At 43.8% G+C, this 13969-nt stretch overlaps 1 pseudogene; it reads left to right on the top strand.

The window, feature by feature from the left end:
• Positions 1-1561: 1561 nt before the first annotated feature.
• Positions 1562-10577, top strand: LOC125532777 (uncharacterized; annotated as a pseudogene).
• Positions 10578-13969: the final 3392 nt, after the last annotated feature.

Genomic DNA, 13969 nt, shown 5'->3' with positions numbered 1-13969 from the left:
CCAATCTAGGGCTTCATTAGGACTTACAAATTCATCTGCGCTAAACTTTTAGGTCTAGAATTTTTTCCATTTTGAACAGCCATTTGATCTGGAATAATACCAAGCAATTTGGGAAACTTGTTTGTCTGAACACTTAGCTGAATCTGCTTTCTTAAATATCTATAGTCATGGCGGCTTACTGTGCCGGCTTACTTTTCCTTATATGACATTAGCCCTTATTTAAGCCGCCATTACTCCCCTGTACCATTATCACTTAATTTAACCATTATCATTGAATTGAACCGGCATGTTGCTTTCCTTTCAGTTCGTTTTTGAACATCATGCCGTCCAAAGCGCCGACTGTCTGCAACTGGATTCCCTCAACAGTCACTGAGGACACTCTGAAGGATTTATTTACCATAGGGTTTTTGCCAGGGAAGAATATTATGTCCTACCGTGCGCCTGACCCGGAGGAGGAACGGCCCAATCCAAAAGATGGTGAAGTTATCATCTTTTCTGATCACATGAACCATGGCTTTTCCCCACCCGGCTCAAAGTTCTTCAGAGAGTCACGATTTCGGTGCCGTCAGCATGGGTCCGGCTATCGATCACAAGGGTCTAGATATAGGTCTCGAATGGAAAAGTATTCTACATATTGCTCTGCTCCAGTTCCCTCTGCTTACACCTGGTCAATTTGTTGATCGCCCCTTTTATTTCTGATTTTCAAAAGGGCCCCGCTCTCGTCTCTGCTGACGAAGCCTTTATCTCTGTCTCTATTATCCTCATACATGCTGATCTCTTCGACTGATAGAGTCTATGCTATTGGTGAAGCTGGTTCTACCTCAACAACAGGATCTGCAAATGGATTTTCAACTAACAGCCTCTGCTTCAATTTGTGATGAAAGGTCGACTAGTTTTCACCGAATCTTCAATTACGCACCAGTAACTTTTTTCCATTTCCAAGGTCCAGAGGGGAAGACAAAGTACAACCTAGTTCAGAGAGTCACGATTGAATCCAGGTTAATTCAGCAGCAGCTAGAGCAATACTCCGATATTGATTTGATTCTCCGCTACCCACCAAGGTAGAAGACTGCTTGATTCGCAAAAGAAGTGTGCTTTATTTGCTTATAGAACAAAAGTATACGCTTTTTCAGGGAAAGATAGGTGGAATAGGGCATTCAACAGTTTGAAGAGGTAGACTTTTTCAGTAGCAGTCTTGTAAGCAAGCGTCGTATGTTCAATCTATACCGGCGAGAGTCTTTCCTCTTATAAAGCCTGAGCGCGTTGCATGACTTAATGCCAGCTCTTTATCATACATGTTCTGTAGAACCAATAAATATAAGGGATATGTGTTAGCACGTCTTGTTCGTGCTCTGCACCATGTTTTTCCTGTATACTGGCAGCTAGCATCCCATCAGTAACCTATGGGCAAGATTTCTTGAGGGGGGCTGACCTTGGTTTTTTAACCCACCCTTTCATTCACTTAAGACCCAAAGCAGAAAATGTTTGCAATCCATACACTGGAATTTGGTTCCACCGAAGTAAATGGACTAAACTGGTCGACTCCACCGCAGGGTGCAAGATGTTGAGCTTCCTCGACGCCTACTCTGGGTATCGGCAAGTCTATATGGCTGAGGAAGACAAAGAAAAAACTACTTTTATCGCCCCTTCCTTCTGCTACAAGCGGATGCCCTTCGGTTTGATAAATGTCGGCGCCACATTTAAGCGCCTAATGAGCCTCATCCTTAGGTCTCAGTTGGGTCCTAATGTAGAAGTGTACATTGACGATGCCGTCATCAAAAGCCGCTTGGAAGCGACTCACTCCAAAAACACCTCTTTTTTGCATCTGCTAAGCAGAACCAATTACCAGATCCTACTTCTAAGCTCTATGCTCTACTTCGGCCTTGCTCTAACTTATGGGTAGGAAGGACAATAAGCAGGAATTCATGTTGGCTAACTATTCTATCCAGGCGGAAGTTGTTTTCATAGGAAAGACGGGAGGTTTTGCATGTTGGTTGTATCGAATTTCCCTTTCTAATAGCATACACAAATAGATAAGAAAGTTACGATGATGATAAGGTAAATGAAAACCTTTGATTTACCTTACCATGAGTTCTGTCTTATCTCTATGCCTCCTCTAGCCAATTCATAATTGGATATCGTCATTCAAATCTGTTGCATGATCTAGACACAGTGATCTGTGAAGGATCTTGCATCCTACTCAGGGCAAGTGACTCATCAGGTTATAGCTGAGGCATTCATCATGTACCACTATTAGCATACCTTAGTTGCTGTTTGTTCTGGAAGCATGGATGCGGGAGCCAAATTTGGAACCAAATCCATCTCTAAAAGATGCATCAATGGTCCTGTTTTCACCATCATGTCAAATCCCTTCTTTCCCCCTTTTTACCAGTAAAAACCAACGTGCTACCTTTTGGGCTAAACTGTCATGGTGTTCGTGTGGCACATCCCAAGAACATGTTGCTCTATGTTCCTTCAAAATGCCTATTGTTCGTTTCTACCTAAAAAGATACCGTAGCCCCTACGTGTCCTCTGATTATCGATGTGGTATCCTTGGTTACTTGAAGTTGCATTCAATACAGGTAGTTATGTTGTACAATTGATTAGCCAACCAAACTTGTTCTATTGTTCTCACCAAACTCGTTGGCTGTTGAGTGACGGGTCTGGAACGGGAGGAATATTTCATCTAATGAAATCTGCCATGTTCAGCTTCATCATAAACATATGTGTTCACCTAGGGGATGCAAGTTTCTGGTGTGCCAGATTTCGAATCGTGTTTTCTTGGATGGAGATAGTACATGTGTCCCTGTACCAGTCTGTGCTTTTTGTGATCTTCCCTTGCCAACTCTGTGAGATGATCACGTTGAAACGGAAAAGGGATCCTGTATGTCGGTTTCTTCTCGTGGGTCGTGTGGTTCAGGTGTAGAGTTCACCAATATTACCTGCTGAATTTATTTATATTTTACATAGAACATAGAATGAATCTTGTTAATTACCTATTTAAATATATATATATATATATTTGGAACGCTCAAGCTATTGCATTCTGTGCTTGGAATTAATGAACATATATTTTTGCAGGGAGGAATTAATGTCTATTGTGGGTTGCGTGCAGGGTAAAGTGATCAAGACCAAGAGCATAGAGTACATGCCCTTCTTCCTGTCGCTGCTGAGCTTCCTCAACGGCGTCTGCTGGACGTCCTACGCTCTCATCAAATTAGACCTCTACTTCACGGTCAGTAATATCTCCATCTTCAGGTTCCAACCAATTCTTATATAACTTGAGAGTGTCTATCTAACCGTGCCGGCTCTTGTCTTCGTTCGTGCACTACAGATCCCCAATGGCCTCGGTGCGCTGTTCGGCCTCATCCTGTACGCCTGCTACTACAGGCCACCCCCCAAGAAGGAGAAGAGCATAAAGCTCAAATGTGATTGAAGGCTCCTGGCTCCTTGACTGCAATAACAAGTGCTAGCTACGGTAAGAACAAGGGAATCTAGAGACCGAGACTGAAAGAAAAGGCTAGGCTACTTCTATTCGTTATTCGTTTCCCATATGATTTTCCATATTTTACCATAAAAATAGGATTTTTTTTAGCCATTTATTATTAGTACTGAAATCAGGCATAAATGATTTTACGGGAGGTAAAGAAGTTATTTCAACAACGTTCCTGTCATCAAATCCTGATTCAACAAAGCCATGCTAGCTGTGTTGGTCGTTCCTCCGATTCAAAGTTCTCTTGGATTCCAAAAAGCATTGCTACCCGCATACTGAAGTTTCTTAAATCTATTGAGTTCCTCCTCTAGACCTCTTTCTTGGGGCATAGGTGAACCTATAATTGATAGTAGAGCGTATGCTAAATCCCCAACCCTCATGATGCACTTCGTTTGAGTCATTCTGCTTATCGTACCACTTAGAGCTTTCAAACCCTTTTCTTAGCGCTGCGGTAATATTTTGTTATTTAGAAATAGGAATGGTATGTTTAATAGCTCGCATATGTGTGTTTCAGATTCCATAGTACTCGGTTCTTCTGTTCGACGAGTTCTTATTTTCCTAGGTCTAATAATATGTTTACTGGTTCGTTTTCACCGGAGGAGGCAGCTAGAAGTCCTGTTTTGTCAGTAGTTCAATTCGTTAGAACCAAATGGCACGTTGAGAAACGAGAACTTCCACATGCCGAGCATCATTACCGTACTGGTGACTTCACCACCTGTTCGACTATTAGCTTTCTTGCCTTACCACAGTCGAATGAATTGAGACAACCAGAGCAACTGGAACTACTACATCTGAGAGAGATGAGGAACCTAACCTACGGTGGAAGCCGAAAGCCTTACGCATTGCTTTAAGAATGGGTCTAGCGGGCGTATTGAATCCGTGACCCCTATCTCTTTACTTATGATCAATTAGGGAGGGGGACGCCTCTTACCCGAATACGCCTTTTAGGGGTGCGCGTTGTCCAACCAGCTAGTCGGATCCTTCTTCTATAGAAACTGGAAACGGAAATCCCTGTTATAGCGGAGGTTATATTCCAGTTCTGAAACGATCTCATTAATGCATAAAGAGTAATAGGTTATTTAATGGAGGGAATCATAATTCAAAGATGGCGGTAAAGCATAAGACTGCGGAAGCGAAATCACACTAATCTAGTTGGCCAAAGCAAGGGAAGTTCATCTCTTTCTTATTTTTCCTACGGCGCATAGTGAAAGGCATTCTATCGATCCGCCATTAAGCTTCGATCGATCACCTACTTTCATTCCTAATCTATCTCTAATGCTTCGCTTGCAGCGAGAAAACAGATGTGTAATGGCTTCCGAGTAACAAAGAGCTGGTTTTGCCTACCTCGTGAAGTCTTGAAAGGTGGGTAAAGTGACAAATAGGCTAGATTGTCCTATTAAAATAGACCTTGTGCCAAATAGAAGGTAGTCCCTTGATCCATCCCTACGGACGAGATACATCGGTTGAGATTCAGCAAAACGAAATCAGCTACATGCATAGACGCCAAAAAAGGAGATCAAATGAATATTTCTAATCGATATAAATTATATAATCCGTAGAAGTACAAGATTTGGAAAAGAGGGCTTAGACACGGTCACGAGAATTCTTCTTGTTCCCGGTCAATGAAATTCCTGAATTCAAGTACCTCAACTTTCCAATATTGATAGTTCGCGAAAGAACTAAGATCTTCAAGGGTATACCAACTGAGCTATCCTGACCATTTATGGAATCTGGATTCCCCGGTTTTCTTCCTAGCTCGGACTCCTTGTCTGGAATAGGTCACGTAAGAACCCCTAGAGGGAGACTCGAGTTATTTACTTCTTTGTTAAAATAGATTATATAGCCATGATGGTTGGTCAAGTGGACAATGCCCAGGTGGGTAGACCCATATAGTAGGGGAGATAAATGCCCTGCAGTGATATTGAGACCGATCTAGGTTATTGATGGCTTTTATTTAAAGACAAGGAGCTTAAAGGTGAAGGATAAGTCTTTCACCCATCCGATACTAAGTAATCCGTTAATCGATCCCCAAGGGAAGGGTACTTGTATCTATAGCACATCGGTGTTTCAAGCAGGCCAACACACTCTTAACAACAATGAAATCAATCCATTCACTCAAAACCGGAACCCACACTCAAATTTAAGGTCAATACTCCATTTATACATGCCAGCCTCGACAGAGGGGAAGCACCTACAGCATAATCACTGATGAACACATATTGAGTCACTTCTAGATAGATTAGTTGATTCAAAATGCCCGCAGATACCTATATATGTTAGTTAACCTTTTTATTGGAATATGTTTATCTAAGGCATATCAAACTAGTCTTAATATATGGAAGATCTTAGGGACAAGGAGCTTAAACGTTATCGATCTACATATTGGCTCGATCGGGGCCCAGGCTCTGCCCTCCGAGCACTTAAGCATGCATCCGGATTCGGGCTCTGGGCTTGCTCATCAATATGTCAGTGTGGCAAGTGCTTAATGTAGCATTCTTGTGAAGGACTTCCCAATGTTTAAATAGAGTCCAGGGATCTACAGGCTTGTAATGGGAATGCCATCCTCTTCCAGCGTGCAGTTGACCGGGCTGCCATCACAATAATCTAGGGTTTGCATATGCTCTAGCATTCATTCTTCTTCTTGGTCTTTCTTGTTCTCCCTGGATCTCACTGCTTCCTTCCTACCCCCGGTAGCAAAAGTCACGAGATTAGTTATTTAAAACGGGCCTTATGCCTTGGATTGCTTTGGACCATTTGACTGGATTCCCAGTATGGCACCTTGCCCATAAAAGCTAACTACTAACTTCGGTGAAGGAAGAAGCAAGTTCCCAAGAGGAGTGAAGTCATCAACCTGGTATTAGTTTGCCAATCTAAAAGTCAAGTGATATAGGTCGGGATGGGAAGAAAGAAGCGATTTCCTTGAATTTGCATTCGAAAAGGTGTAGCTGCATGGAACAAAATCCACATTACCAGTTCTCAATTATGAGTAACTTGCAAGATGAAAGATTCTTATTATTGTTAGCACCTCTGCTCTACCTTTTCAGGCTAGCTTCCCATCGCTCGAAGTACACTTCTGGTGCACTTCTCACTGGTCAAGCACTATCGCTTGATTTCTCTCATAACTCTTCCACCTACTCCTTTGAGTAAAGGAGAAGATTGTTGGATTGATCCCTCGATTTGGACACTGTAGGGAGCTTCTTCAGTCAGTGGGCAAGGAATTCTGCGGCTCAACTCTCTGAGCTTGATTGCACATAGGGTGAGATAAATCTACCTTCTACTAAGGTGTACTATGTGTAAGGCCCTGCTAAGTCTTAAAGACCAACTTGAGGACTCAAGCCAACCGCTGACTGACTTCTCGATGGCCCGAGAAAAGCAATTCGAAAACAAATCTAAGTAGTTCCACACACAGGGCTTTGTTTGAAAGATAGAGGTATGTTCGTAAAGGTAGGCTAGGTGTAGCGCAATCCTTAGAATGCATACCTAGATTCAAAGCCCACTCTTTCCTTCAGCTTCCACCGATGTCTTATGCGGTAACTAACCACCTAGAGAGTATAAGTTTCTTATTTCGGTCTTTTTTCGCCTAGTTGTCTCTATTTCGATTGCATTCTATGTCAATAGGTTCTTTTTGCTTTATCGATAACTATCTCCTCTTGATGGAAGAACATAAATCTCATTTGATTCAGTAGGAATAGGAAAAATTGGAATAAGCAGATGGGAGATAGGATTGGGATGACCAGTCGGTATTCGAAGATCCTTTGGGCTTAAATGAAATAGACTAATAAAGACATTCACGCAGAGCACACGCTTCGCTACCTAGTCAGGATTCAGATTTGGTGTAGCATAGTTTGCATCAGTGATATCATGACCTGAGCAGGCATCCTTCACCTCGGAATTTCCCATATTATGAACAGTCAAAGTTCACGTGGATGCTGGTTTCTGTCTTAGATACTAGAATTGGCGCAACTGGAGCAATTATCCGAGATGCGGCGAGCATGTTCATTGCGGCCTGCAGTGTTATGCTCCCTCGGGCAATTGACTCGACATCAGCGGAAGCAAAGACAATATCTGTTGAGGGCGAGCCCCGCTCCTGAAGATACCTGATGATAAGTATGTTATCGAAGCGTTAAAGCGAGAATTCACATCTGTAAAAGATTCCCACATTCCGTGAGATTTGTTGCCTACCAAAGAAAGGTGCAAATAAGCAATTTTATTCGATTTTGCCTCTGCTGATCCTGCTCATGCTTTTTTTATCAATTGGTAAAGTCTCTCAGCCTTGCAAAGTGGAAAAAGAGATGGGCGTCGGATCCATGTTTCGCTAATCCCGATCTTGAAGAGAAGTGAATGCCCGTGGGGAAACGAAGAAGGCATAGGGTTATCTATTGAAAACCATCCATGCCCAGATCTATTATGAAAGTTGGAAAAACACAAGGGCCAACCTAAAACTTAACTACCCCTTGCCCTCGCACTGAAGCCTTCTTTCTATCCAAAAAAAGGAAGAGCGCACCAAAAAATAAAAGAATCCTGAAAAAACTCCGCAACTTACGCTCTCATTGCGGCGGCACCTGTTAAAGTGGCGGCAAGAAAGAAAAGACCAAAAAGAAGGTTTCTTTTAATACCTCCGACGAACCGAACCAAGTAGTCTGATCATCCTTGCCCGTTCCCATCTTCTTTCAACCATTGAAAGAGCATAGCCTAGGAATGAACCATGTCGATCCAAGGTTGCAAGGAAATAACAAAGGTAAACCAGACTATAGGAATATTTTGGTGAAGTCAATCAGAGAGGACGGTTAGGTTCTTTTTTCCTCATCTGCTTAGCTTATAGAATTACATGGTTTATCACGATAGACATTTCAATCAATGGTTGGACAATCAATACCATCGAACTATTCCATTCCACTTCTGAATGACGGAAACGGAAGCTTTTTCTTACTGATGGACCGATCCTGGGAGTCCAGACTGATGGTTAGATGGTTGTTCTCTTGTGTGCTTATTTTCCTTCCCCACTCAAAAACAAGTGTTACAAAATGTTCTTCAATTCAAATATGTATGATCCCGTCCATCCTTCTAGAGCTAGGCACCTACTTGAGAATGAGAATCGTCGACAGAGATTGTTCCTTCAGTTTAGCAATCAATTAGATCCATACCGACTTAGCTTGAAGCATGGCTTGCCGTTTCGACGCTCGATGCTACTCTTGGGAACATTATTGATACATCGACTTTCAAGCATCTCGTAGTTGAGCGGTACTACCATCAATAGTACCAAGATGGAAAGGGACTGCTGAACATGGATATAACGAGAGTCGAACTCGCATGTCTCTCTTTTCCTGATAGTTAGGAAAGAAAGCCGATATAAACAGCTCCATATTAGCGAATTGCCTCTTACTACTCTTCCCAGGCTGGTCAAACTATAGGATTCCCATTCACTTAGTAAACTTATTGGACAGACAGGTCAACCACTTGACCGAGGGGAGTAAGGTTCGTCACCACAGTCCCGATAGAAGGTCGAGTTTAAAAACAAACTAAAGACAAAGCAATGAATGAAAGGAAGGACAGCTCGCTTGCTTTACAACCAGGGCGGGTCTCACTGCCGGATCAATGCGCAGGACGCACGATCTACAAACAACATTAGAGAGAGCCAACCAAGAACGAAAGAACCTGGAAACAAACCCGCAAGAGAATACCAAAAAGAGTAAGAAGGTGGAAGGGCCGAAGGCGGCTTACTAAGCAAGAAGGCTCCAAGCAATAACACATTAGAAGGGAGCTTGCTGCTTTGCAACCTGAGCGGTATAGCTAAGCTTACTCATCAAGGGCCGATAGATAGAGCCGCTCTTGTTGCTAATGGAGAAAGATTGGAGTGAAGTTTAGTAAGATCAGAGGAGGAAAAGAATGAATTTGTGGGCGGGAAGGAGGAGGCAAGGCCCCCTCAATGTGTATTCAACTACTCATTACAGAACCACCGATTGATCCGATTAGACTTCCCGCGGGGTAGCGCAGGGAACTTGCTGAATCAAATCCTTGGAATAGGAGGCCTGAGTGAGGGTCAATCCTATGGTAACCTCAACCTAGGAATGCCTGTTTCACTTCCTTGACAGAGCCAACTGAGATGCTCTGTCTCGATGTTGACCTAACATTGATTGATTCTAAATTATGAATCAAAAATTCTGATCTCGCAAAGGATCTGCAATTGTTGTGTGTACTCGAGGACTCTTAGGGAAAGAAAAGCACTTTTCTCTCTCAGCAGTTAGACCGGCTATGGGTGGGTTGGTTATGTACTGCGCCTTCCTTCTTCGAACCTTTTGGTATGTATTGCCCCCTAACTATAGATCAGATCCACCGGACCAGAAACTCAATTCCGCACTGCTATTGAGTCGTTGGACTTATCCACCTCAGTGATTCATGGAATTTCCGTTTTTGAATTGCATTGGGGGAAATCTACCAAAGCTAGGAAGATAGATAGACTCCTTTCCTGCTACCAAGGGGGAGCAAGAAACTAAATCAAATGATTGTATTTTTCACCAGCGCCCCTTTTTTGTGGGTACTAAGAGTCCTCTCACTACCAACCAGCAGGCATCATCATCTGGCTGGGTCTTGCCGGTGTCAACAACGAGAAAGAAGAACCAAATGGAAACAACAACTAACTATGGCTCTTGGCCTAGACAACGTCCTGGGCGTAGGGGAGATCAAAACAAGAAGTCACGCCTAGACGACGACGCCCGTCCTGGGCTACAGTAAGTAGATCGAGAGGTCGTTCCGCCCCATGTCCCCGAAGATGGGTAATATGTTCTCATACAATGTTGCCCCACCTTTTTTCTAGAGGGCCTAGCTGGCAAGCGATCCCTGTCCATGGCAAAGAACAAGACAGCAAGCGAGCGTACCTTTGTTCGCTTCTTTTCCACCAAGCATAGAAGTTTAAGGAGAACTGTAGGTCGGTGGCTACCTAAGGAAACTCCGATTCGATCCTCCCGCCCCACGGCTAGGAGGCATCTACCTCATCCCGATCACAAGGAGAGGTTCACCATGATGGGGGGTCAGGTACTTTAATTCTTTGCGTTCCGGAAAGAATGAAATGCATAGGGGACCATCCTTTTTTGCGGCATGCTCTCTAATTTGCAGATTCACAGGGGGCCGAGGTCCAACCTTAGTTGACTTACAATGACAAAGGCTTGCGAAACAAAGTAGCGGCTTTGAAATGGAATCTTAATTAACTATCAGTGGTGCGAAGCAGCTTAGCCCCAGGGAGCTAAAGGTTATACCTTTGTAAGCGAACTGTGGTTCTTCTATGTAGGGTATTCCTCCTTTACTCCCTTAATTAACGTTGAGCTAAGTGACATTGTGTAGCGTAGTAGAATGAAGGCTACATACGCACCAACACTCTCTTATCCCTAAGCCTCTTCGCTAACTCGCTCGCCTACAAAAATGAGTAGGCGAGGCTAGGCAAACTCAGCCGCTGACTTTGATTGTACTGTAGTGGACTTTCTAGCCTTTTAATTTAGAACCCTTTTTCATGTTCTGTCATCCATCAAGTAGGCGAACCGTCGAGTCCTTAGTAGAGTTGACAAAGAAGAAGAGCCGGTGAAAAAAAAGCTAGAATTTCCAATAGTGAGACCACCTTGACAAGCTACCTTTCCTCTTGATATGAGGTGCGAAGAGAAACATCTCTTTTTATGAGCCCTAGCCCTGTAAGCCCACACCTGTGTAGAGTAGATCGTTCAACACCTACGGCACAAACCCATTTTTGACCAATTGGTCCGTATATCATAGGCGACCGAACGCCCCCCCCCCCCCCGTCTTACTAGACCAACCCGCTATAATTATTCCATAAACACCTAGAAAAGATATGGCAAACAAATAAAGTAGCCCTATGTTCGGATCTGACAGTACCATACCATAATCAAAAGGTACAACGGCCCAAGCGACTAGAGTTAACATAAATGTAGCCACTTGAGCCATTCTAAAAGGGAGAAATTAGCACTACTTGGTGAAATAGGTTCTTTTAGAATCAATCTCAAACCATCTGCTAGAGGTTATAACAATCTGAACGATCCCACTATATCAGGACCCTTTCGAGGTTGCACAAAAGCCATTACTTTACGTTCAACTAGCACTAAAAAGGCTATTCCTAGTAGAAGTGGTAGAATTAAACAAAGTATTTCTACTGGAACAACTATGTACGTTTTTGATTTTCTATTCACTCATGATCGGGCCTGACCTGGTCGACCCGATCAAACTATTTCACTTATGATCTGGCCTGGTTGACCTAATCATGATATTGAAGGTTGGACCTTTTATCGAAAAACTCCGGATCCTGAGAAGTTTTGAAGATGGTGCTCCTGTTACGTTACTTCGAATGTAATCCTCACTTGACTAAGCATAAGCGAAAACGTGGCTGAGAGTAAGAAATCCCCTTTCCTAGTGGTTGAGTCATGATCAGAAATATTGCGAAAGAAAGTGAAATGTCCTATCGTCATCCCAATTTGGGTAATCCACGATGTCTCCATTTTATGTATCCATCTTGACTCGTTTTCGGTGTATCGATAGTTTGTTGTATTACACTTTGAACTAACCTAGAGGCCGTGCTTAGGCGAAAATCGATATCAGTGAAGTAATCCCGGAACTCTAGAAATCGTGAAGAATTTATTCCATTTTGTTAAATATCGTGAATATAGTGGAAAAAACTCTAGAACATTCCTTTGAATGGAATTGTTCATTGGGTTCGACTTGTTGTTCGACAAAATAGAAAGCTGTCTCTCGTATGTTATTGTAAGGTGATTCATTCATAATATTTCTTATGTGCGGTTTCAAGATGCTAAAAAAGTAGATTTGGTAATCGCTTTTGAGCTCCATTATGTGGACTTCATCAATTTGTGAATTATGGACTTGGCGGTAGTGGTCAATACTAACTGCACCGTCTAAGTGCTCCCTGACCATGTTTGCGTACTCGTCAGGGTTGAGTTGAGGGGGCAGCCTGAGGGAGTCCTCGATTAGGGGGTCCTCGGACAGCCGAACTATATACTTTGGTGGGACTGTTGGACTATGAAGATACAAGATTGAAGACTTCGTCCTGTGTCTGGATGGGACTCTCCTTTGCATGGAATGCAAGCTTGGCGTTTCGGATATGTAGATCTCGTCCCTCCTCAAAACATATGGATCTACCCGATCGATAAAGAAAAGAACCGCAGCGCTGTCGCCCACCCCGCTTTGGGCACGGGGAGGCGAGAACCACCGCTTTTAGGAAAGAAGCCTACAATTTGATTCTCACCTCGTTTCACTTGCATTTTATTTCGTTCAGTCTCGTTCTGAGAGTGGAATCGAACCACTCACTCCGTTTGGATTTCGAGCCCAAAGGGCCCAGCCAGCGAAAGAGGATTTACAGTCCCACGTAGCCTTCCGGAACCTTTTTCTTGCTAGATTTTATACGATTTTTTGAGCAAGTAGCGCGAAAGCCGTTGCGCGTTAGCTCATCCGTTTTCTTGCTTGATTTTTATACAATTTTTTGAAGTGATCTGTCCAACTAAGTAGAAAAGGACACTAGAGTGTGGCTACACGTGGTATAGGGCTTCTAGGGTTTAGCCTCTCCGATCTCGTGGTAGATCAACTCTTGTAATACTCATATCATCAAGATCAATCAAGAAGAAAGTAGGGCATTACCTCCATCGAGAGGGCCTGAACCTGGGTAAACATTGTGTCCCCCGCCTCCTGTTACCATCCGCCTTAGACGCAAAGTTTGGGACCCCTACCCGAGATCCGCTGGTTTTGACACCGACATTGGTGCTTTCATTGAGAGTTCAACTGTGTCGTCACAATCAAGGCTTGATGGCTCCTTCGATCATCGGCAACGATGCGATCCAGGGTGAGGTTTTCCTCCCCGGACAAATATTTGTGTTCGGCGGCTTTGTACTGCGGGCCAACTCGCTTGGCCATCTGGAGCAGATCGAGAGCGACGCCCCTGGCCATCAGGTCAGTTTTGGAAGCTTGAACTATACTGCCGACATCCGCAGAGACTTGATCTTCGACATATTCGAACCAATGTCAGGTACGCCACACAGTCATGATGAGCATGATTTAACTCTACCATCGGATAGTGTTCGGGAGATCACACCTATAACTACTCCGGCCCTCAATCTGGAATAGATCACTCCGTCTGAGGACGGGTGGATGGACCCCGCCATGGAGGCCGTACACTCAGCGGCGATAGAGCCGAATACTGACTTCACCTCCTATGAGACCTATGTTGTCGGACACTCGGATTCGTCCCCAGCCACAGACTCCGAACCGCTCATGTCCGTGCCCATCCAATCTGATTGGGAACCGATCATGGAGTTCACCTCCGTGGATATATTTCAGCACTCACCCCTAGGTGACGTGCTAAACTCATTACGGTCTCTCTCCTTGTCAGGAGACCCATGGCCGAACTATTTCCGGCTCGAGTGGGAAGCGGACGGCGAAGAAATTCGTTCCCCACCCACCACCCATTTA

This window comes from Triticum urartu, chromosome 1A (genome assembly GCF_056163025.1).
Source record: "Triticum urartu cultivar PI428250 chromosome 1A, HENAU_Tu73, whole genome shotgun sequence".
Lineage (NCBI taxonomy): Eukaryota > Viridiplantae > Streptophyta > Magnoliopsida > Poales > Poaceae > Triticum > Triticum urartu.
This window is presented reverse-complemented; position numbering and strand designations above follow the sequence as displayed.